This window comes from Bubalus kerabau, chromosome 7 (genome assembly GCF_029407905.1).
Source record: "Bubalus kerabau isolate K-KA32 ecotype Philippines breed swamp buffalo chromosome 7, PCC_UOA_SB_1v2, whole genome shotgun sequence".
NCBI lineage: Eukaryota > Metazoa > Chordata > Mammalia > Artiodactyla > Bovidae > Bubalus > Bubalus kerabau.
Window position 1 is genome coordinate 1607832 of NC_073630.1, and position 26715 is coordinate 1634546.

Genomic DNA, 26715 nt, shown 5'->3' on the forward strand with positions numbered 1-26715 from the left:
GAATCCCGAATCCTCTTTCCAAACTCCACAGGAGGCTTGACTCCCTTTAGGCCACTTAGTGGGCTCCAAGAGATACCCGTCGCGACTCGAGAGGAGAACGGAGTCCTTTGCTTCCCCTCGAGACAAGGCCTGACTCACCAGGTGGGTCTGGAATGCAACCCCGAGATCCCTGTCTCCCCTGGAGAGGAACATTAGGTCCTGGAAACAAGCCTAGATGAGGTCTCTTTTGCCCTTCTGTAACTCGAGAGCAATCCCCCGCTCTCCCTGACAACTCGAATGGAAGATTGGACTTCCCTGGGCCAACAAAAGAGGAAGCCTGAATTCCCCTTCATAACTCGAGAATCCTGCCGCAACTCGAGAAAAAGCACTTGGTTCCCTCGTCATCACAAGATGAGGCCCTTGCCCGCTACAGCTTCTCAAGAAAAGTCCCACGTTCCGTCTTGAAGTGCAAAACGATACTTGACACCCTTGATGTGACCCCAAAAGTTCCCCGAAATATCGGTCTCACTCGAGGTGAACACCGAGGTTCCCGGCACCAGTTTATCTGAGCCCCTTCTCCCCTCCTGTTCGTGATAGGAGGGTCACTTCCCCTGCTTTGTTTGTAAGGGGTTCCCGACCTTCACGGGGCACTTCAGGATGAGGCCAGTCTCACGAGGAAATTCGAGACGTAGCTCGCGGTTGGTACCACATGCCAAAAGACTATGATTTCCCGGTACGCTCTTGATAAGAACCCGATGCCTGGACACCTCTTCGAAGGCAACCCTGTGGATGAAGGCACAACACAAAGGGGCACTGACACCCTCGTGCATCGTCCGGAAAAACCCGCAGGTTCCACATACAGCTCAACAAGTGGCTTGTCACCCCTGAAGAACTCGAGAGGCAAGTGGGGTTTCATTCCTCTACACAAGACGATGCCTGACTCTCCTGTCCCAACTCTGCAGAGACTTTGCGATCCGAATCAGACCAGCGCCAGTGAAGTCACGAGAGGAACGCTGAGGTTCCTTCCTCCACTCGAGATTAGGACCTCTTCCATTGCACGAAACCCAGTGGAGTCCCGAGAGACGCGTCCCAGCTCCACAGTATCCCTGACTTCTCAGAGGCACCCTGAGAAGCTCCCTGAGGTCACCAGCACAATTCGAGTGAACCCAGGGTTTACTGCCGCCACCATAGAAAGAACTCAAGAGTCCTTCTTCAACGCATTTTGAGGCCTGATTCCCCTACCATGACTCGAGGGCAATGACGCGCTCCCTCTGCTACACTCATGAAGCCCTGACTTCCCTGGCGCCACACGAGAGGCTCCCTGAGCTCCCCGTCATACCTCGTGAGAAACCAAACACTGGCGCCACAGATAGAGAAAACCCACGAGACGCCCCCATTTTCGCGACATGACGGCCTTCTTTTCTAGCATGGCCTGGAGAGCAATCCCGAGTCCTCTCTCCAAACTCCACAGTAGGCTTGACTCCCTTTTGGTCACTCAGTGGACTCCAAGACATACCCGTCGCGACTCGAGAGGAGAGCGGAGTCTTTTCCTTCCCCTCGAGGCGAGGCCTGACTCCTCGGGTGTGTCTGATATGTGAACCGGAGATCCCTGTCGCCCCTGGAGAGAAACATTAGGTCCTGGACACAAGCCTAGATGAGGTCTCTTTTTTCCTGCAGTGACTCGAGAGCAATCCCCAACTCTCCCTCGCAACTCGAATGGAAGACTGGACTTCCCTGGGCCAACACAAGAGGAAGCCTGAATTTCCCGTTGTAACTCAAGAATCCCGCCACAACTCGAGAAAAACCACGTCGTTCCCTCTTCATCGCAAGATGCGGCCATTGCCGCTGCAGCGTCTCAAAAGAAGTCTTACGTTCCATCTTGAAGTGCGATACGGTACTTGGCACCTTTGATGCGACCCCAAAAGTTCCCCAACACACTGGTCTCACTGGAGGGGAACACCGAGGTTCCCGGCATCACCTCATCTGTGCCCCTTCTCCCCTCCTGATCGAGACAGGAGGGTCGATTCCCCTGCTTTGTCTGCAAGGGCTTCCGACCTTCCCGGCGCACCTCAGGATGAGGCCGGTCTCACTAGGAAATTCGAGACGTAGCCTGGTGGGTGGTGCCACATGCGGAAAGACCCCGATTTCCCGGTCCGCTCTTAATAAGAACCCGATGCCAGGACACCTCTTCGAAAGCAAACCTGTGGATGAATGCACAACACGAAGGGGTACTGACATCCCCATGCATAGTACGGAAAAACACGCAGATTCCAAACACAGATCGACAAGTGTCCTGTCATCCCTTGAAGAACTAGAGAGGCATGCGGAGTTCCGTTCCTCCACACAAGAGAAGGCCTGACTCTCCTTTCCCAACTCTGCAGGGACCGTGCGATCGGAGTCAGAAATGTAGATGAAACCTGACGTTCCTGCATCAACTCGAAATGAGGCCCTCTTCCATTGCGCCATACCCAGTGGAGTCCCGAGAGGCCCCTAAAACTCCACAGTATCCCTGATTCTCAGAGGCACCCTCAGAAGCTCTCTGCGGTCACTGGCACAAGTCGAGTGAACCCAGGGTTTCCTGCTGCATTCTGAGAAAGACCTTGAGAGTCCTTCTTTACCGCGTCTTGAGGCCCGATACCCTACCATGACTGGAGAGCAATGACGCATTCCCCTCGCCACGCCCATTGAAACCTAACTTCCCTGGCGCCACACGAGAGGCTCCCTGCGCTCCCCGTCCTACCTCATGAAAACCCCGCACTGGCACCGCCGCTCGAGAAAACTCACAAGACGCCCCCATCATCGTAAGATGAGGGCCTTCTTTTCCTACATGACCTAGAGAGCAATCCCGAGTCCACTCTCCAAACTCCACTGGAGGCCTGACTCCCTTTAGGCCACTCAGTAGCCTCCAAGAGATACACGTCGCTACTCTAGAGGAGAGCAGAGCCCGTTGCTTCCCCTCGAGCCGAGGCCTGACTACTTGGGTGAGTCTGGAATGGGATCCCGAGATCCGTGTTGCCCCTGTAGAGGAAAACTCGGTCCTGGACACAAGCCTAAATGAGGTCTTTTTTGTCCTGCATTGACTCAAGTGCAATCCCCAGCTCTCCCTCGCAACTCAAATGGATGATTGGACTTCACTGGGCCAACACAAGAGGAAGCCTGTATTCCCCATTGTAATTCGAGAATCCCGCGGCAACTGGAGAAAAACAACGTGGCTCCTCCGTCATCGAAATATGAGGCCCCTGTCAGCTATAGCGTCTCCAGGGAAGTCCCATGTTCCGTCTTGAAGTGTGAAACGGTACTTGGCACCCTTGATGCGACCCCCAAATTTCCCTGACACCCCGGTCTCACTCGAGGAGAACATGGAGGTTCCCAGCACCGCTTCAGCTGAGCCTCTTCTCCCCTCCTGATGGCGACAGGAGGGTCGATTCCCCTGCTTTGTCTGGAAGGGGTTCCCAGACTTCCCGGCGAACCTCAGGATGAGGCCAGTCTCACGAGGGAAGTCGAGACGTAGCCTCGTGGGTTGTGCCACATGCCGAAAGACCCCGATTTCCTGGTCCGCTATTGATAAGATCCCGATGCCCGGTCACCTCTTCGAAGGTAACCCTGTGGATGAAGGCACAACACGAAGGGGCACTGACACCCCTGTGCATCGTCCCCCAAAACCGCAGGTTCCACATACAACTCGAGAGGTGGCCTGTCGTCCCGTGAACAACTCGAGAGGCAAGCGGAGTTCCATTACTCCACACAAGACGAGGTCTGACTCTCCTGTCCCAACTCTGCAGGGACCCTGCTATCCGAGTCAGAAATGGAGAGGAACCCTGACGTTACTGCCTCAATCCGAGATTAGGTCCTCTTCAATTGCACCAGTCCCTGTGATGTCCCGAGAAGCCCCTCTCAACTCCACAGTATCCCTGACTTCTCAGAGGAACCCCGCTAAGCTCCCTGAGGTCATGGGCACAAGTCGAGGGAACCCAGGGTTTCCTGCCACACCCCGAGAAAGACCTCGAGAGTTCTTCTTCGAAGCGTCTTGAGGCTTGATTCCCCTACCATGACTCGAGAGCAATGAGGCGCTCCCCCACGCCACGTCCATGGAGACCTGACTTCCGTGGCACCACAGGAGTCTCCCTGAGCTCCCCGTCCTATCTCGTGAGAAACCCCAACCAGGCACTGCACCTTGAGAAAACCCACGAGACGCCCCCGTCATCGCGAGATGAGGGCCTTCTTTTCCTGCATGGCCTAGAGAGCAATCCCGAGTCCTCTCTCCAAACTCCACAGGAGGCTTAACTCCATTTAGGCCACTCTTGGGCTCCAAGGGATACCCGTCGCGACTCGAGAGGAGAGCGGAGTCCATTCATTCCCTTCGAGATGAGGCCTGACTCCCCGGGTGAGTCTGCAATGCAACCCCGAGATCCCAGTCGCCCCTGGAGAGAAAAACTCGGTCCTGGACACAAACCTAGATGAGCTCTATTTTGCCCTGCAGTGACTCGAGAGCAATCTCCAGCTCTCACTTGCAACTCGAATGGAAGATTGGACTTCCCTGGGCCAACACAAGAGGAAACCTGTATTCCCCATCGTAACTCAAGAATCCTGCCGCAACTCAAGAAAAAACACGTGGGTCCCCCGTCAGCGCTAGATGAGGCCCTTGCCCACTACAGCATCTCAAGAGAAGTCCCAGGTTCCGTCTTGAAGTGCGAAACGGTACTTGGCACCCTTGATGCAACCAGAAAAGTTACCCGACTTTCACTCAAGGAGAGCACCGAGGTTCCCGGCACTACTTCATCTGAGCCCTTTCTCTCCTCCTGATCCCGAAAGTAGGGTCGATTCCCCTGCTTTGTTTGGAAAGGGTTCCCGGACTTTCCTGCGCGCCTCAGGATGAGGCCGGTCTCACGAGAAAATTCGAGACGTAGCCTAGTGGGGGGTGCAACATGCTGAAAGACCCCAATTTCCCGGTCCACACTTGAGGAGAACACGATGCCCGGACACCTCTTCGAAGGCAACCCTGTGGATGAAGGCACAACAGGTAGGAGCACTGACGCCCCCGTGCATCTCCGAAAAACCCGCAGGTTCCACACACATCACGAAAATGGTGTTATCCTTGAACAACTTGAGATGTAAGCGGAGTTCCATTCCTCCGCAGAACACGAGACCTGACACTCCTGAGCAAACTCAACAGGGACCCTGCGATCTGAGTCAGATCCGGCCTCCAGGAAGTCAGGAGCAGAACCCTGAGGTTCCTGCCTCAACTCGAGATGAGGCCCACTTCCATTGCGCCAAACCCAGAGGAGTCCCGAGAGGCCTCTCCCAAATCCACAGTATCCCTGACTTCTCAGAGGCACCCTGAGACGCTCCCTGAGGTCACCGGCACAAGTCAAGGGAACCCAGGGTTTCCTGCCGCAACCCTAGAAAGACATCGAGAGTTCTTTTTCAACCCGTCATGAGGCCCGATTCCCCTACCCTGACTTGAGAGCAATGACGCGCTCCCCCTTGCCCCGCCCATGGAGACCTGACTTCCCTGTTGCCACACGAGAGGCTACCTGAACTCCCCGTCGTACCTCGTGAGAAACCCCACACTGGCGCCGCAGCTCGAGAAAACCCACGAGATGCCCCCGTCATCTCGAGATGTGGGCCTTCTTTTCCTGCATGGCCTGGAGAGCAATCCCGAGTCCTCTCTCCAAACTCCAGAGGAGGCTTGACTCCCTTTAGTCCACTCAGTGGGCTCCAAGAAATACCCGTCGCGACTCGAGAAGAGAGAGAAGTCCTTTGTTTCCCCTCGAGAGGACGCCTGACTCCTGGGTGAGTCTAGAATGCAACCCCAAGATCCCAGTCATCCCTTGTGAGGAACATTAGGTCCTAGACACAAGCCTGGATGAGGTTTCTTTTGCCCTGCAGTGACTCGAGCGCAACCCCCAGCTCTCCCTCGCAATTCGAATGGAAGAATGGGCTTCCCTGGGCCAACACAAGAGGAAGCCAGAAATCCCCTTCGTAACTCGAGAATCCCGCCGCAACTCGAGAAAAACCACGGGGTTTCCAACGTCATCCCAAGATGAGGCCCTTGCTGCTATGGCGTCTCAAGAAAAGAACCACGTTCCATCTTGAAGTGCGAAACGGTACTTTGCACCCTTGATGCGACACCAAATGTTCCCGGACACGCCGGTCTCACTCGACAGGAACACCGAGGTTCCCGCACCACTTCATCTGAGCACCTTCTCCCCTCCTGTTCGAGACAGGAGGGTCTATTCCCCTGCTTTGTTTGGAAGGGGTTCCCCACATTCCCGGCGCACCTAAGGATGAGGCCGGTCTCACGAGTAAATTCGAGACATAGCGTCGTGGGTGGTGCCACACGCCGAAAGACCCCGATTTCCCTGTCTGCTCTTGATAAGAACCCAATGCTAGGACACCTCTTCGAAGGCAATCCTGTGGACGAAGGCACAAAACGAAGGGGTCTGACACCCTCCTGCATCGTTGGAAAAGCCCGCAAGTTCCACATACAGATCGACAAGTGGCCTGTCACCCCGTGAACAACTCGAGAGGCAAGAGGAGTTAAATTCCTCCACACAAGACGAGGCCTGACTCTCCTGTCCCAACTCTGCATGGACACTGAGATCCGATTCAGAAATGGAGAGGAACCATGAGGTTCCTGCCTCAACTCGAGATAAGGCCCTCTTCTACTGCACCAAACCCAGTGGAGTTCGGAGCGGCCCCTCCCAACTGCACAGTATCCCTGACTTCTCAGAGGCACCCTGAAAAGCTCCCTGAGGTCACGGGCATAAGTCGACGGAACCCAGGGTTTCCTGCCGTAACCTGAGAAAAACCTCGAGAGTCCTTCTTCACGCGTCTTGAGGCCCGATTCCCCTACCATGACTGGAGAAAAATGACGCGCTCCCCCTCGCCACGCGCATGAAGATCTGACTTCCCCGGCACCACATGAGAGGCTCCCTGAGCTCCCCATTGTACCTCGTGAGAAACCCCACACTGGCGCCGCAGCTCGAGAAAACCCACGAGACGCCCCTGTCATGGTGAAATGAGGGCCTTCTTTCCTGCATGACCTGAAGAGGAATCCCGAATCCTCTCTCCAAACTCCAAAGGAGGCTTGACTCCCTTTAGGTCACTCAGTGGGCTCCAAGAGATACCCGTCGATACTCAGGAGGAGAGCGGTGTCCTTTGCTTCCCCTCGAGATGAGGCCTGACTACGAGGGTGAGTCTGGAATGCAACCCTGGATCCCTGTCGCCCCTGGAGAGGAACCTTAGGTCTGGACAAAAGCCTAGATGAGGTCTCTTTGGCCCTGCAGTGACTCAAGCGCAACCCCTAGCTTTCCCTTGCAACTCGAATGGAAGATTGGCCTTTCTGAGCCAACACAAGAGGAAGCCTGAATTTCCAGTTGTAATTTGAGAAACCCGCCGCAACTCGAGAAAAATCACGTGGTTCCCCGTATTGCAAGATGAGGCCCTTGCCCCCTACAGCGTCTCAAGCGAAGTCTCACATTCCGTCTTGAAGTGCAAAACAGTACTTGGCACCCTTGATGCGACCCCAAAAGTTCCCCTATATACCGATCTCACTAGAGGGGACACTGAAGTTTCCGGCACCACTTCATCTGAGGCCTTTCTCCTCTCCTGATCGCGATAGGAGGGTCGATTCCACTGCTTTGTCTCGAAGGGATTCTCTACCTTCCCGGCACACCTCAGGATGAGGCCGGTCTCACGAGGAAATTCGAGAGGTAGCCTCGAGGGCCATACTACATGCCGAAAGACCCCGATTCCATGGTGCACTTTTGATCAAAACCAGACTCCTGGACACCTCTTCGAAGGCAAGCCTGTGGATGAAGGCACAACACGTAGGGGCACTGACACCCCGTGCATCTTCCGGAAAAACCCGCAGGTTCCTCACCCAGCTCCACAAGTGGTCTGTCACCTCGTGAACAACTCGAGAAGCAAGCGGAGTTCCATTCCTCCACACAAGACGATGCCTGACTCTCCTGTCACAACTCTAGGGACCTTGCGCACCGAGTCAGAAATGGAGAGGAAGCCTGAGGTTCCTGCCTCCACTCAAGATGAGGCCCTTTTCCATTGCCACAAAACCAGTGGAGTCCCGAGAGGCCCGTCCCAAATCCACAGTATGCCTGACTTCTCAGAGGCACCCTGAGAAGCTCCCTAAGGTCACCGGCAGAAGTCGACGGAACCCAGGGTTTCCTGCCGCAACCCGAGAAAGACCTTGAGAGTCCTGCTTTAACGTGTCTTGAGGCCCGACTCCCGTATCATATCTCGAGAACAATGACGCGCTCCCCCTTGCCATGCCCAAGGAGACCTGAATTCCCTGGTGTTACACGAAAGGCTCCCTGAGCTTCCCGTCGCACCTCGTCAGAAACCGCACACTGGCACCGCAGCTCGAGAAAACCAACAAGACGCCCCTGTCATCACGAGATGAGGGTCTTCTTTTCCTGCATGGCCTGGAGAGCAATCCTGAGTCCTCTCTCCAAAATCCACAGGGGGCTTGACTCCCTTTAGGCCCCTCAGTGGGCTCCAAGAGACACCTGTGGTGACTCAAGAGGAGAGCGGGGTCCTTTGCTTCCCCTCGAGTCGAGCTCTGACTCCCAGGATGCGTCTGGAATGCAACCCCGAGATCGCTGTCGGGCCTGGAGAGGAATATTAGGTCCTGGACACAAGCCTAGATGAGGTCTCTTTTGCCCTGCAGTGACTCAAGATCAAACCCCAGCTCTCCCTCGAAACTCGAATGGAAGATTGGACTTCCTGGGCCAACACAAGAGGAAGCCTGAATTCCCCGTCGTAACTCGAGAATAGCGCCGCACCTTGAGAAAAACCACGTGATTCCCCCGTCATCCCAAGATGAGGCCCTTGCCCTCTACAGCGTGTCAAGAGAAGCCCCAAGTCCGTATTGAAGTGCAAAACGGTACTTGGCACCCTTGAAGTGACCCCAAAAGTTTCCCGACACACCGGTCCCACTCGAGGGGAACACCGAGGTTCCCGGCACGACTTCAACCGAGCCCTTTCTCTCCTCCTGATCGCGACAAGATGGTCGATTCCCCTGCTTTGTCTGGAAGGGATTCCCGATCTTCATGGCGCACCTCAGGATGACACCAGTCTAACGAAGAAATTCGAGACGTAGCCTCATGGATGGTGCCACGTTCTGAAAGACCCCGATTTCCTGCTCTGCTATTGATAAGAACCCGATGTCCGGACACCTCTTTGAAGGCAACCCTGTGGATGAAGGCACAACACGAAGGGGCACTGACCCCCTCATGCATCTTACGGAAAAAACCGAAGGTTCCACTCACAGCTCGACAAATGGTCTGTTATCCTGTGAACAACTCGAGAGGCAAGTGGAGTTCCATTCCTCCACACAAGACGAGGCCTGACTCTCCTGTCCCAACTCTTCAGGGACCCTGTGGTCGGAGTTTTAAATGGAGAGGAACCCTTAGGTTCCTGCCTCAACTCGAGATGAGAACCTTTGCCATTGCACCAAACCCAGTGGAGTTCCGAGAGCGCCTCCCAAGTCCACAGTATGCCTGACTTCTCAGAGGCACCCTGAGAAGCTCCCTGAGGTCACCGGTACAAGTCGAGGGAACCCAGGGTTTCCTGCCGCAACCTGAGAAAGACCTCGAGACTCCTTCTTCAACGCGTCTTGAGTCCCGATTTCCCTACCATGATTCGAGAGCATTTATGGGCTCCTCCTCATCACACGCATAGACACCTGACTTTCCTGGCACCACACGAGAGGCTCCCTGAGCTCCCCGTCGTACCTCGTGAGAAAACTCATACTTGCGCTCCAACTCGAGAAAACCCACAAGACGCCCCCGTCATTGCGAGCTGAGGGCCTTCTTTCCTGTATGGCCTGGAGAGCAATCCCGAGTCCTCTCTCCAACTCCACAGGAGGCTTGACTCCCTGGAGGCCACTCAGTGGGCTCCAAGAGATACCTATCGCGACCCAGGAGGATATCAGAATCCTTTGCTTCCCCTCGAGCCGAGGCCTGACTCACTGGGTGAGTCTGGAATGCGTCCCCGTGATCCCTATCGCCCCTGGAGAGGAACATTAGGTCCTGGACGCAAGCCTAGATGAGGTCTATTTTGACCTGCCGTGACTCGAGAGCAATTCCCACCCAGCTCTCCCTGGCAACTCGAATGGAAGAATGGACTTCCCTGGGCCAACAGAAGAGGAAGCCTGAATTCCCCGTCGTAAGTCAACAATCCCATCGCAACTCGAAAAAAACCACGTGGTTTCCCCTTCATCACAAGATGAGGCCCTTGCCCGCCACAGCGTCTCAAGAGAAGTCCAACGTTTCATCTTGAAGTTTGAAACAGTATTTGGCAAGCTTCGTGAGACCCCAAAAGTTCCCTGACATACCGGTCTCACTCAAGGGGAACACCGAGGTTCCCGGCACCACTTCATCTGAGCCCCTTCTCCCCTCCTGATCGCGACAGTAGGGTCGATTAACCTGCTTTGTCTGGAAGGCTTTCCCGACCTTCCAGGGGCACCTCAGCATGAGGCCCGTCTCACGAGGAAATTCGAGACGTAGCCTCGTGTGTGGTGCCGCATTCCAAAAGACCCCGATTTCCTGGTCCGCTCTTGATAAGAACCCGATGCCCGCACACCACTTCGAAGGCAACCCTGTGGATGAAAGCACATCACGAAGGGGCACTGACACCCCCGTGCATTGTCTGGAAAAAACCGCAGGTTCCACACACAGCTCGACAAGTGGCCTGTCACTCCTTGAACAACTCGAGAGGCAAGCGGAGTTCCATTCCTCCACACAAGACGAGGCCTGACTCTCCTGTCCCAACTCTGCAGGGACCCTGCAATCTGAGTCAGAAATGGAGAGGAAGCCTGAGGTTCCTTCCTGATCTCGAGATTAGGCCCTCTTCCATTGCAGCAAACCCAGTGAAGTCCCGAGAGGCCTCTCCCAGCTCCATAGTATCCCTGACTTCTCAGAGGCACCCTGAGAAGCTACCTGAGGTCACAGGCACAAGTTGAGGGAACCCAGGGTTTCCTGCCGCAACCCGAGAAAGACCTCGAGCATCCTTTTTCATTGCGTTGAGCCCTGATTCCACTACCATGACTCGAGAGCAATGACGTGCGCCCCCTCGCCACTCGTATGGAGACTTGACTTCCCTGACACCACACGAGAGGCTCCCTGAGCTCCCGGTCGTACCTTGTGAGAAACCCCACACTGGCACCGCAGCTCCAGAAAAACCACGAGACTCCCCCGACATCGCGAGATGAGGGCCTTCTTTTCCTGCATGGCCTGGAGAGCAATCCCGCGTGCTCTCTCCAAACTCCACAAGAGAGGAGCCAAGATTGCTGAGGAGTAGGACGGGGAGAACTCTTTCCCCCCCAAACAATTTCATCAAAAGAGCATTTAAACGTCGAGTAAATTCCACAATACAACTTATGAATGCTGCCAGAGGACATCAGGCACCCAGAAAAGAACCCAACTCTTGGAAAGTAGGTAGGAAAAAGTATAAAAGACAAAAAAAAGACAAAAGAGGGAGGGAGGGATTTCCGTCCTGGGAAGATAGTCTTAAAAAGAGAAAAGTTTCCAAACACCAGGAAAGCTTTTCACTGCCAAATCTTTGCCAAGCTTTGGAAGCACAAAGGGCAACATAAGGGGGATAAAAATAAATAAACAATTAAAACTCGCAGATTGCAAGCCCTACGGTAACTCCCCCAGCCGCAAAGCAGTGCAGACGCCTGCTCACACCATTAACAAGCAGGGGCTGGGCAGGGAGGCGCAGCGCGGGCTGCATCACTTAGAGTAAGAATCTGGCCTGAATACCCTGAGCGCTATCTGAACGAAATAACTTGGGCTAGCAAACCAGACTCTGGGATATCTACCACGCAAAAAGCCAGCCCTAACCTAAGACACCGCCAGGCCCGCGCACGGAACAAAGGACTGAACAGAGATAGCCGGCTGCAGACCTTCCCCCTCCGGTGACAGGCAGCCAGAGCCAGAAGGGGGCAATCGCAGCCCCAGAGAGACATTATCTATAAAACTGTAAGCAGCCTTCTTTGCTAACTAAAACTTCTTGGGGATCTGGACGGTCAACATCTGCCTGAGAAGGTGCGCCTGTTTTACACCCAGATAACCCAGTGGCGGGGAGGCGATAAGTCACAACATTGGCGCTCGCCAAACACCTCATCACCTGAGCTGCTCGGACCTGGGAAGAGCACAAAACGCAGGCCCAACCGAGTCTGTGCCTCTGAGGACTACCCGAGTGCCTGAACCTGAGCGGCTTGGACCTGGGAGGTGCATGCAGCCCAGGGCCAGCCTCGGATTGTTCCCGGTGGAACAACCTAGAGCCCGAGCAGTGTGGGCAGGGAGGCTACACGTGCCGTGAGCGGGGGCAGACCCAGTGTGGCTGAGGCACTGCGAGCGCACGCCAGTGTTATTTGTTTGCAGCATCACTCCCTCCCTCTCTCCCCACAGCGCAACTGAACAAGTGAGCCTAAAAAAAAAAAGTGTCCTCCACCCTCCCCTTTGTGTCAGGGCGTAAACCAGACACTGAAGAGACCAGCAAACAAAAGAAGCTATAACAGAGGGAAACGCCTTGGAAGCTACAGGCAATAGATTAAAACCCTGTGGTTACTAGGACTACATAGGAAGGCGCCTATAGATCTTGAGAAATATAAGTCGGACCAAGGAACTAGCCAAAAATGAACCGAACCCACGATACTCACAACAAAACCAGAGAAAGTCCTAGATATATTTTTATGATCATTCTTACTTTTTTTAAATTTTTTTTAATTTTAAGTTCTCTATTGTTCATTTAATTTTCACTTTTATAACCTATTACTTTGCAAAAAAAAAGACCCTATTTTTTTCTTCTTCAGCAAACTTCATATATATATATATATATATAAAATAATTTTTTGACCTTGTTTTTTTGTTTTGTTTTTTTTCTTCTTTTCTTTAACATTGTATTTTTGAAATTCCAAACTGTACTCTAGATTTTTAATTTATGCTTTTTGATATTTGATATCAATTTTGTACCTGTAGTTTCTTTATAATTTTTGCGACATTGCTTGTTTTTGTTTGTTTGTTTTCTCTTTAGTTTTCTTCTTCCTTTTTTTTAACATTGTATTTTTGAAATTCCAAACTCTACTCTAGATTTTTAATTTTTGCTTTTTGGTATTAGTTATCAATTTTGTACCTGTATTTTCTTGATAATTTTTGCGACCTTGTTTGTTTTTCTTTGTTCGTTTTTTCTCTCTTTCTTTTCCTTCTTCTTTTCTTTAACATCGTATTTTTGAAATTCCAAACTCTACTCTAGATTTTTAATTTTTGCTTTTATGTATTTGTTACCAATTTTGTACCTTTAAGAACCCAATCTTCAGTACCCATTTTTCACTAGGGAGCGAGATTACTGGCTTGACTGCTCTCTCTCCCTTTGGACTCTCCTTTTTCTCCACCAGGTCGCCTGTGTCTCCTCCCTAACCCCTCTCTACTCTACCCAACTCTGTGAATTTCTGTGTATTCCAGACGGTGGAGAACACTTAGGGAACTGATTACTGGCTGGATCTGTCTCCCTCCTTTTCATTCCTCCCTTTTATCCTTCTGGCCACCTCTGTCTCCTTCCTCCTTCTTCTCATCTCTGTATAACTCTGTGAACATCTCTGAGCGGTCCAGTTGTGGAGTGCACATAAGGAAGTGACTACTGGCCAGCCCACTCTCTCCACTATTGATTCCACCTGATCTCATTTGGGTCATCTCTAACTCCCTCCTCCCTCTTTTCTTCTCCATGTAACGCTGTGAACCTTTCTGAGTGGCCCTCACAGTAGAGAAACTTTTCTTCTTTAATGTAGATGTTTTATCAATGGTGCTGTATAGAAGGAGAAGTTTTGAAACTACTGTAAAAGTAAGACAGATAACTGGAAGCAGGAGGCTTAAGTCCAAACCCTGCCTCCAGGGAACTCCTGACTCCAAGGAACATTAATTGACAGGAGCTCATCAAATGCCTCCATACCGACACTGAAATCAAGCACCACACAAGGGCCAACAAGTTCCAGGGCAAGACATACCAAGCAAATTCTCCAGCAACAAAGGAACGCAGCCCTGAGCTTCAAGATACAGGCTGCCCAAAGTCACCCCAAAACCACAAACATCTCATAACTCATTACTGGACACTTCATTGCACTCCAGAGAGAAGAAATACAGCTCCACCCACCAGAACACGGACACAAGCTTCCCTAACCAGGAAACCTTGACAAGACACCTGTACAAACCCACACACAGCGAGGAAATGCCACAGTAAAGAACTCCACAAACTGCCAGAATACAGAAAGGACACCCCAATCTCAGCAATTTAAACAAGATGAGACAGAGGAATACCCAGCAGATAAAGGAACAGGATAAATGCCCACCAAACCAAACAAAAGAGGAAGAGATAGGGAATCTACCTGATAAAGAATTCCGAGTAAGGATAGTGAAATGGATCTAAAATCTTGAAATTAAAATGGAATCACAGATAAATAGCCTGGAGACAAGGATTGAGAAGATGCAAGAAAGGTTTAACAAGGACCTAGAAGAAATAAAAAAAGAGTCAATATATAATGAATAATGCAATAAATGAAATTAAAAACACTCTGGAGGCAACAAATAGTAGAATAACAGAGGCAGAAGATAGGATTAGTGAATTCGAAGATAGAATGGTAGAAATAAATGAATCAGAGAGGATAAATGAAAAACGAATTAAAAGAAATGAGCACAATCTCAGAGACCTCCAGGACAATATTAAACGCTACAACATTCGAATCATAGGGGTCCCAGAAGAAGAAGACAAAAAGAAAGACCGTGAGAAAATACTTGAGGAGATAATAGTTGAAAACTTCCCTAAAATGGGGAAGGAAATACTCACTCAAGTCCAAGAAACCTAGAGAGTCCCAAACAGGATAAAGCCAAGGCGAAACCCCCCAAGACACATATTAATCACATTAACAAAAATCAAACACAAAGAACAAATATGAAAAGCAGCAAGGGAAAAACAACAAATAACACACAAGGGAATTGCCATAAGGATAACAGCTTATCTTTCAATAGAAACTCTTCAAGCAAGGAGGGAATGGCAAGACATACTTAAAATGATGAAAGAAAATAACCTACAGCCCAGATTATTGTACCCAGCAAGGATCTCATTCAAGTATGAATGAGAAATCAAAAGCTCTTCAGACAAGCAAAAGCTGAGAGAATTCTGCACCACCAAACCAGCTCTCCAACAAATACTAAACAGGAAACACAAAAACGGTGTATAAATTCAAACCCCAAACAATAAAGTAAATGGCAATGGGATCATACTTATCAGTAATTACCTTAAACGTAAATGGGTTGAATGCTCCAACCAAAAGACAAAGACTGGCTGAATGGATACAAAAAAAAGACCCCTACATATGTTGTCTACAAGCGACCCACCTCAAAACAGGGGATACATACAGACTGAAAGTGAAGGGCTGGAAAAAGATTTTCCATGCAAATAGGGACCAAAAGAAAGCAGGAGTAGCGATACTCATATCAGATAAAATAGACTTTAAAACAAAGGCTGTGAAAAGAGACAAAGAAGGTCACTACATAATGATCAAAGGATCAATCCAAGAAGAAGATATAACAATTATAAATATATATGCACCCAACGTGGGAGCACCACAGTATGTAAGACAAATGCTAACAAGTATGAAAGGAGAAATTAACACTAACACAATAATAGTTGGAGATTTTAATACCCCACTCACACCTATGGATAGATCAACTAAACAGAAATTTAACAAGGAAACACAAACTTTAAATGATACAATAGACCAGTTAGACCTAATTGATATCTATAGGACATTTCATCCCAAAACAATGAATTTCAACTTTTTCTAAAGTGCACATGGAACCTTCTCCAGGATAGATCACATCCTGGGCCATAAAGCTAGCATTGGTAAATTCGAAAAAATAGAAATCATTCCAAGCATCTTTTCTGACCACAATGCAGTAAGATTAGATCTCAATTACAGGAGAAAAACTATTAAAAATTCCAACATATGGAGGCTGAACAACACGCTGCTGAATAACCAACAAATCACAGAAGAAATCAAAAAAGAAATCAAAATTTGCATAGAAACGGATGAAAATGAAAACACAACAACCCAAAACTTGTGGGACACGGTAAAAGCAGTCCTAAGGGGAAAGTTCATAGCAATACAGGCACACCTCAAGAAACAAGAAAAAAGTCAAATAAATAAACTAACTCTACACCTAAAGCAACAAGAAAAAGAAGAAATGAAGAACCCCAGGGTTAGTAGAAGGAAAGAAATCTTAAAAATTAGAGCAGAAATAAATGCAAAAGAAACAAAAGAGACCATAGCAAAAATCAACAAAACCAAAAGCTGGTTCTTTGAAACGATAAATAAAATTGACAAACCATTAGCCAGACTCATCAAGAAACAAAGGGAGAAAAATCAAATCAATAAAATTAGAAATGAAAATGGAGAGATCACAACAGAAAACACAGAAATACAAAGGATCATAAGAGACTACTATCAACAATTATATGCCAATAAAATGGACAACGTGGAAGAAATGGACAAATTCTTAGAAAAGTACAACTTTCCAAAACTGGACCAGGGAAGAACTAGAAAATCTTAACAGACCCATCACAAGCACGGAAATGGAAACTGTAACCAAAAATCTTCCAGCCAACAAAAGCCCAGGTCCAGACGGCTTCACAGCTGAATTCTACCAAAAATTTAGAGAAGAGCTAACACCTATCCTGCTCAAACTCTTCCAGAAAATTGCAGAGGAAGGTAAACTTCCAAACTCATTCTATGAGGCCACCATCAGCCTAATACCAAAACCTGACAAAGATCCCACAAAAAAAGAAAACTACAGGCCAATATCACTGATGACATAGATGCAAAAATCCTTAACAAAATTCTAGCAATCAGAATCCAACAACACATTAAAAAGATCATACACCATGACCAAGTGGGCTTTATCCCAGGGATGCAAGGATTCTTCAATATCCGCAAATCAATCAATGTAATACACCACCTTAACAAATTGAAAAATAAAAACCATATGATTTTCTCAATAGATGCAGAGAAAGCCTTTGACAAAATTCAACATCCATTTATGATAAAAACTCTCCAGAAAGCAGGAATAGAAGGAACATACCTCAACATAATAAAAGCTATATATGACAAACCCACAGCAAACATTATCCTCAATGGTGAAAAATTGAAAGCATTTCCTCTAAAGTCAGGAACTAGACAAGGGTGCCCACTTTCACCATTACTATTCAGCATAGCTTTGGAAGTTTTGGCCACAGCAATCAGAGCAGAAAAAGAAACAAAAGGAATCCAAATTGGAAAAGAAGAAGTAAAACTCTCACTGTTTGCAGATGACATGATCCTCTACATAGAAAACCCTAAAGACTCCACCAGAAAATTACTAGAACTAGTCAATGACTATAGTAAAGTTGCAGGATATAAAATCAACACACAGAAATCCCTTGAATTCCTATACACTAATAATGAGAAAACAGAAAGAGAAATTAAGGAAACAATTTCATTCACCATTGCAACGGAAAGAATAAAATACTTAGGAATATACCTACCTAAAGAAACTAAAGACCTATATATAGAAAACTATAAAACACTGGTGAAAGAAATCAAAGAGGACACTAATAGGTGGAGAAATATACCATGTTCATGGATTGGAAGAATCAATATAGTGAAAATGAGTATACTACCCAAGGCAATTTATAGATTCAACGCAATCCCTATCAAGCTACCAACAGTATTCTTCACAGAGCTAGAACAAATAATTTCACAATTTGTATGGAAATACAAAAAACCTCGAATAGCCAAAGCGATCTTGAGAAAGAAGAATGGAACTGGAGGAATCAACCTACCTGATTTCAGGCTCCGCTACAAAGCCACAGTTATCAAGACAGTATGGTACTGGCACAAAGACAGAAATATAGATTAGTGGAACAAAATAGAAAGCCCAGAGATAAATCCACACACATATGGACACCTTATCTTTGACAAAGGAGGCAAAAATATACAAAGGATTAAAGACAATCTCTTTAACAAGTGGTGCTGGGAAATCTGGTCAACCACTTGTAAAAGAATGAAACTAGAACACTTTCTAACACAATACACAAAAATAAACTCAAAATGGATTCAACATCTAAACGTAAGACCAGAAACTATAAAACTCCTAGAGGAGAACATAGGCAAAACACTCTCTGAAATACATCACAGCAGGATCCTCTATGACCCACCTCCCAGAATATTGGAAATAAAAACAAAAATAAACAAATGGGACCTAATTAACCTTAAAAGCTTCTGCACATCAAAGCAAACTATTAGCAAGGTGAAAAGACAGCCTTCGGAATGGGAGAAAATAATAGGAAATGAAGCAACTGACAAACAACTAATCTCAAAAATATACAAGCAACACCTACAGCTCAACTCCAGAAAAATAGATGACCCAATCAAAAAATGGGCCAAAGAACTAAATAGACATTTCTCCAAAGAAGACATACAGATGGCTAACAAACACATGAAAAGATGCTCAAAATCACTCATTATCATAGAAATGCAAATCAAAACCACTATGAGGTACCATTTCACGCCAGTCAGAATGGCTGCAATCCAAAAGTCTACAAATAATAAATGCTGGAGAGGGTGTGGAGAAAAGGGAACCCTCTTACACTGTTGGTGGGAATGCAAACTAGTACAGCCACTATAGAGAACAGTGTGGAGATTCCTTAAAAAACTGGAAATAGAACTGCCTTATGATCCAGCAATCCCACTGCTGGGCATACACACTGAGGAAACCAGAAGGGAAAGAGACACGTGTACCCCAATGTTCATCGCAGCACTGTTTCTAATAGCCAGGACATGGAAGCAACCTAGATGTCCATCAGCAGATGAATGGATAAGAAAGCTGTGGTACATATACACAATGGAGTATTACTCCGCCATTAAAAAGAATAGAATGAATCAGTTCTAATGAGGTGGATGAAACTGGAGCCTATTATACAGAGTGAAGTAAGCCAGAAAGAAAAACACCAATACAGTATACTAACGCATATATATGGAACTTTGAAAGACGGTAACAATAACCCTGAGTACGAGACAGCAAAAGAGACACTGATGTACAGAAGAGTCTTATGGACTCTGTGGGAGAGGGAGAAGGTGGGAAGATTTGGGAGAATGGCATTGAAACATGTAAAATATCATGTATGAAAAGAGTTGCCAGTCCAGGTTTGATGCATGACACTGGATGCTTGGGGCTAGTGCACTGGGATGACCCAGAGGGATGCTATGGGGGGGAGGAGGGAGGAGGGTTCAGGATGGGGAGCACATGTATACCTGAGGCGGATTCATTTTGATATTTGGAAAAACTAATACAATTATGTAAAGTTTAAAAATAAAATAAAATTAAAAAAAAATCCACAGGAGGCTTGACTCCCTTTAGGCTACTCAGTGGTCTCCAAGAAATACCCGTCGGGACTCGAGAGCAGAGCAGAGTCCTTTCCTTCCTCTCGAGATGAGGTCTGACTCCTCGGGTGCGTCTAAAATGCAACCCCGAGATCTCTGTCGCCCCTGGAGAGGAACATTAGGTCCTGGACACAAGCTTAGATGAGGTCTCTTTTGCCCTGAAGTGACTCGAGAGCAATCCCTAGCTCTCTCTCGCAACTCCAATGGAAGATTGGACTTCCCTGGGCCAACACAAGAGGAAGCCTGAATTCCCCATCGTAACTCGAGAATCCCGCCGAAACTCGAGAAAAACCACATGGTTACCCTGTCATCGCAAGATGAGGCCCTTGCCCGCTACAGCGTCTAAAGAGAAGTCCCAGGTTTCTTCTTGAAGTGTTTTCACACTTCAAGTGTGAAAACTTGGCACCCTTGATGCGATTCCAAAAGTTCCCCGACACCCTGGTCTCTCTCGAGGGGAACACCGAGGTTCCCGGTACGACTTCATCTGAGCCACTTCTCCCCTCCTGATTGCGACTGGAGGGTCGACTCCCGTGCTTTGTCTGGAAGGGGTTCCCAACCTTCCCAGCGCACCTCAGGATGAGGCCGGTCTAACGAGAATATTTGAGACGTAGCTTCATGGGTGGTAACACATGCTGAAAGACCCCGATTCCCCGGTCCACTCTTGATAAGAACCCGATGCCCGGACACCTCTTGAAAGGCAACCCTGTGGAAGAAGGCACAACACGAAGGGGCACTGACACCCTCGTGCATCGTCCGGAAAAACCCGCAGATTCCAAACACAGTTCGACAAGTTGCCTGTCACTCCGTGAATAACTCGAGAGGCAAGCGGAGTTCCATTCCTCCTTACAAGACGAGGCCTGACTCTCCTGTCCCAACTCTGCAGGGACCCTGCGATCAGAGTCAGAAATGGAGACGAACCCTGAGGTTCCTGCCTCCACTCGAGATGAGGCCCTCTTCTATTGCACCAAACCCAGTGGAGTCCCGAGAGGGCCCTCCCAACTCCAGGGTATCCTTGACTTCTCAGAGGCACACTGAGAAGCTCCCTGAGGCCACCGGCACTAGTCGAGGGAACCCAGGGTTTACTGCCGTGACCCAAGAAACACCTTGAAAGTCCTTCTTTAACGGTTCTTGAGGCCCGATACACCTTCCATGACTCTAGAGCAATGACGCGCTCCCCCTCGCAATGCGCATGGAGACCTGACTTCCCAAGCACCACATGAGAGGCTCCCTGAGCTCCCCGTAGTACCTCATGAGAAACCCCACACTGGCGCTGCAGCTCGAGAAAACCCACGAGACGCCCCCTTCATCGCGAGATGATGGCCTTCTTTTCCTGCATGGCCTGGAGAGCAATCACGAGTCCTCTCTCCAAACTCCACAGGAGGCTTGACTCCCTTTAGGCCACTCAGTGGGCTCCAAGAGATACCCGTCGCAACTCGAGAGGAGAGCGGAGTCCTTCGCTTCCCCTCGAGACAAGGACTGACTCCCCGGGTGCATCAGGAAAGCAACCCCGAGATCCCTGTCCCCCCTGGAGACGAACATTATGTCCTGGACACAAGCCTAGATAAGGTCTCTTTTGCCCTGCAGTAACTCAAGCACAATCCCTAGCTCTCCCTCGCAACTCGAATGGAAGACTGGACTTCCCTGGGCCAACACAAGAGGAAGCCTGAATTTCCTGACCTAACTTGAGAATCCCGCCACAACTCGAGAAAAACGACGTGGTTAACCCGTCACCACAAGATGAGGCCCTTGCCAGCTACAGCGTCTCAAGAGAAGTCTCACGTTCCGTCTTGAAGTTTGAAACGGTACTTAGCACCTTTGATGTGACTCCAAAAGTTCCCCGACATCCCAGTTTTACTCGAGGGGAACATCGAGGTTCCCGGCACCACTTCATCTGAGCCCCTTCTCCCCTCCTGATCGGGACAAGAGGGTCGATTCACTTGCTTTGTCTGAAAGGGTTACCGACCTTCCTGGTGCACCTCAGGTTGAGGTCCGTCTCAAGAAGAAATTCGAGACGTAGGCTTGTGGGTGGTGCCACATGCCGAAAGACACTGATTTCCTGGTCTGCTCTTGATAAGAATCTGAAGGCTGGATACCTCTTCGAAGGCAACCCTGTGTATGAAGGCAAAAAACGAAGGGGAACTGACACCCCCATGCATCGTCCGGATAAAACCGCAGGTTCCACACACAGCTCGACAAGTGGCCTGTTATCCGGTGAACAACTCGAGAGTCCAGTGGAGTTCCATTCCTCCACACAAGACGAGGCCTGACTCTCCTGTCCTAACTCTGTAGGGACTCTGTGTTCAGAGTCAGAAATGGAGAGCAACCCTGAGGTTCCTGCTTCAAATCGAGATGAGGCCCTCTTCTGACAAGGTCCAGCCTCGGCTGGTCCAGGGTTTTCGAAGGGGAGACAGAGTAGGCGACCTATTGATTTATTTATCGAAGATATAAAGAGTAATAGAATGAGCATAGCTCAGTAGGAAAATTTAGTGGAGAAAAGAAGCTGAGTAGCTTGGTTTATGCGGAAAATCAGTATAACCCGTGACACCAGGTTAGCTCTGACCACGGAGGCCGCAGGCTCCCTCTCCAATAGCGAAAAGTGCCCCACCTTAGACACCTTCTCAAGTGGTCTTCGAAGCCCAGGCAAATAAATGGTCGCAGAGGATATCCGCGCTCCAGATGGACACTCATCTGAAAATTGAGGGGAAGAATGACATTAGGAGACTAAGCGTTGGCAATCAAGGCCCGTAGCTTTATTTTCAACAGGGGTTTTTATACCCTAAGTTACACATAGAGGATAATGGGGATGCAAAGACAGCAGCCGTTGATCCTTATCAAAAACCAGAGTTTCTGTCCTGCAAATGTATCGTATACAAATGGTTTAGGTGATTTACATCATCTTCTAGCCAGAAGACCTATTAATATTTTATGACTCTTGACAAAGACTTATCAACCGTAAGACTTATTTTCTCTAAGAGTAATTATTTTAAGGTTTGGCCCCATCTTTTGAAGATAAAATTGCATTCCTATAGGGCAGATGTGTAATGGGCTTACAACAAAGGAAATAATTTATTACCTTAAGGGTCTAAAGTTAGTAACACCAAGGCCACTACTTATTTCTTCTACATACCAACTATATTAATTAATACACATTCAAGGATACAATTCAGGGGATGTGGAAACTTGGCAACAAGCATTGGTTCATCAATGAAATCTTTTACTAGTTTTATTCTGACAGTTTCTAACTCTCTGAGAGGCTCTAAGCTATTTGAATATCTTAAGCTTCCCGTGCCTCTCGAGGCTCGCAGACTGTAAACAATTGTATGCATTGCTGTAGGAGACCGGGTAAACTTGTCAGGCGAGTTAGAGAGCCATCTGACGTGTTTGGATTTAAACACTCCTAATTGCCCAGGAACTTTTTTAATTGGAGCTGTAAGTTAGCTCTTTGACAGAGAGTGTGAGATGGTGGTGGGGACAGCCCCCAGTAAAGTCAGAGGTGAGAGCACAAAGCAATAAAGTAGGCAGACTCTGGTTTTGGGGGGTAGATGCTCAAGAATATCTGGGAGGACTCCCGAGGCTCGATCCCGCCTTTGTGTATGCCCAGCCTCCTTCCTCATGACCTTTGTCACGAGTGGAATGTCTCTCGCCGGCTCCCGGCATCTCCCCGTTTTTTATTTCTTAAAACAGCCAGATGTAGCTCAGTCGCGAGCCTCTGAATACTCTGCCGAAGAATCCTGACAATACAAGGAAGAATGATTATGAGAAGCAGAATTAAAGCAGCCACCGCAGCATAGCTAAAGACATTAGACAGAATATTCTTTCCTGAGATGTAGTTAGGGAAAGTATGGAAGAAATCATTTGCTGTTCCAGCAGCAGTAAAATCTAATCGGGAGTGCTCCATGGTTGCTATTTGATAGTGAAGTTTCCCTACGTCTCAACCAATGTCAGAGCTGTTCCAGATACCTGAAATATGGTTTTTAATCTTTTCCCATTCAAAATCTGTCTCATTTACTTTCAGGGGTGTTACACATATCCACCGATAGTCAGCATGACAAGACAATGCCATTTTCACCTTTAAAGCCTGCAATTCAGTCCCAATATGTATTACTGCTTCCTCTAGGGCGTCTACCCTCATTTCTAATTTTCTCTCTATAGCTTCCTGTGTTGCCAATGTTAAAGAAACATTTTTGGACATAGAATCAACATATTGAGCAGTATGTACTTGTTGAGTCAATGATATTGCTGCCACAGTAACAGAAGTGATTGCACTTATCAAAGCTGCTGTTCCCAAGATAATTAAGCCCACAAACCGTCGTGTTTGCATTAAATCCTGTAGTTGTTGTAATACAGCAAGACCGTAATTCAATAAGTGGTTACATCATAAGATAAGGTGGATGTTGTAGCATTACAAAGGAGCAAACATTATATTGAGGGTTTAAACAAGATGAACCAGGGAGCAGCTGTAGGCGTCGGCCCGGGGGAGCAGTGTCCCCAGCATCAGGAGGCAGAACGCGAGCGGCAGGCTGTGGGCCAAGGCGCCTATGGTGGGCGGAGGGACAGGGTTCGTGGTTTAGGGCTAGCCGCCACCGCCTGGGCTCAGGGCGGTCCCCTCTCGCCGGTGGGGCCACGCTGGTCTGGACGGCACTCCGCGGGCGCGCTTTCCTCTCTGGCCCTCACTCGCTGCACAGACTTCTTTGCTCTAGGTCACGGGGTGCAGAGAGGTGGGTGCGAGGCGCTGCTGGTGGCGCGGAGGCGAGAGCTGGCTGGGGGAGGGGGAGCAAGTGAGTGCGCGCGCCGCGAACCTGGTCTTTGGGGAATGTGACATGACGAATTTGTCTGAGATCCAAACCAGAGAATCTGCATTCTGTAGAAATATATAAGCATACCCTCTCCCACAAGTTAGCAACACATCTGGCCTTTTTCACTCTCCCGTAAGGAGGCCTTTTTACTTGACCAGGGGCCGAGTCGTAGCCTGTAATTCAGGCATCTAGTGTCTCATCATTGTAGTCTGCCCCTGTGTGTTTACGTTTAAGTGATTAATTACAATTGGAACATAACTTCACTATTTGTCTAGCTGTTTCCCTATGGATATGTTAATTTAGGTCTAATGTTTAGTTTAGGTCTCTGTATAAATTAAAGTAATAAATGTATAACCTCCTTATCTCATTTTGGTATACAGGTATACAGATATACCTAAATGCAAAATGCATTTATATATGTATTTATATATGGCAACAAGTATAAAGTTATTGACATATAATATATATAAATCAATATACTTGAATTAATCTTTATAATTAATATATTAATTAATATATATTACAGCAATACAACACATACACAGCTAATACCAACCAACACAAACCAATATACTGTAATAATACATGTCACACATTTATAATTATACAGTATATAGAACATATATCATCACAGCACATCAACCATACCAATTAATATCAGCCACACACACATTATATTACTGCCATATATATTTAATTATACAGTATATATATATGTGTGTGTATATAGTATACATATTAATTTATATACAAATTAATTAAGTATAGATCTATAAATAGAATTAGGTATAACTTTATTATATTTTATTTATACCCATACCTAATTAGGCAAACTGTAATTAGGCAAATATATTTATATTATGTATTTATAAAAATATATAATGTATTGTTAAGTGTACCACCTGTACAGCATCTCCACCCCACATACCACTTTCTCTAATCCCACCAACTCATTTTCAGTATTATGTGTTGGCCAGGAGCTGGGCCAGTCTTTCCCAGCAATGTTAAGAGACGTCTGTTCCTGTGTCTAATAGCCCTGGCGTTTTATTCTCTTGAAGTAAAAGATCTTTTAAAGGCCTTGGAACTGTAATTTCCTGCACCCAAAAGGCTAGATCACTAGATCCAAATGTTTTGTGGCTCTTAGCTTGAGAAGTCAAGTTTTTCCTTGTCTGATAGTAAGGTAAAAGTAAAAGCTGTGTTACTCTTTGACCTTTATTAATTTGTACAGTTTTGATAGGCAGTGAGATCAAGACTTTAATTTCTCAATATCATCAGAATCTACTACACCATGCACCAGCGAAATTTCTTTTCTTTCTTTTTTTTTTTTTTTTGTTTAATTTTTTTTTTAAAAGAAAGCGAGCTACGCCCCAGGACAAATCATACAATGTCCTCAGATAGGGGGCCAGCCACTCCGGTTGGAATTGGAGTAAGCGGCACATCAGGGGTTAATATTGTTATTAAATCTCCTTGCCTTTTCGCTTTTCTCCTAGCCTGGGTGAGACCCCCCTGAGGGAGTTTTCTCCAAGGAGCACGCTCTGAATATTGTGTACTAAAAGCTCCTTTGTTTAAAAAACTTTTTATCTTCCTCAGTCTTAGGCAACACTTTGGGAGGCATTTGGGGCAAAGTGGGGAACTCCTGGGTCCTGGGAGGCACAATCGAAGGCGGTGGCGGTCTCCTTAAATCAGAAAGTGGTGGATAAGTTTTTTAAAGGTTTGCGCAGAGGGGGAGGGAGCTCGCCAGGGCTCTCGGCCGCAGCGTCCTGTAAGCCCTCTCCTTCCTCGGGAGGTAGACCACTTTCTCCCTCCTTTTTTTTTTTTTCAATGGCAGAAAATATGATCTGTGCAGTAAATGGAGACTCACCACCATCCACCTCTATAGCCTCCCCCATAGGCTATTTAACAGCCTCGTGATGGAGGTCCAGGACATTTCTAATCATATTCCACAGTCAATAAATATTTGTCTATTCTTTGATGCAGAGAAATCCATTTTTAATTTTTTTTTTTAATTTTAGAGAATATTTTTATTTATTTTGTAACCTCTTTACCCTGGCTAAACTGCAGAGGGGACTAGAAAAGAAGCCTCAAGGTGAGGATCAAGTTCATCCTTGGGACTAGAGAAAATCCTTCTCCGGGAAACTCCTAGCGGTGGCCCTTTACACTGACATGGAGGAGGAGGCATAGGGGGATGGGAGCGTCCCGAAGTTTTCCTCTTCTGTTCCGGAGATCCTTTAACTGTTTGGTAACTAAATCTTACGAACTGTCTGATCGGGGATGTTTCCCTCAACCTCCTAGGAGCGGATGGTCTGATTAGGGATGTTTTCTTAAACTTTTAGGAGCATCTTTAGCTAAAAAAAAAAACAATCCTCATCAGAATGGCATGGAGCTGCTGTTTCCTCTAAACCTTTTTCAAATTGAGGGGAGAGCTGATCTTTCTTTTCATCC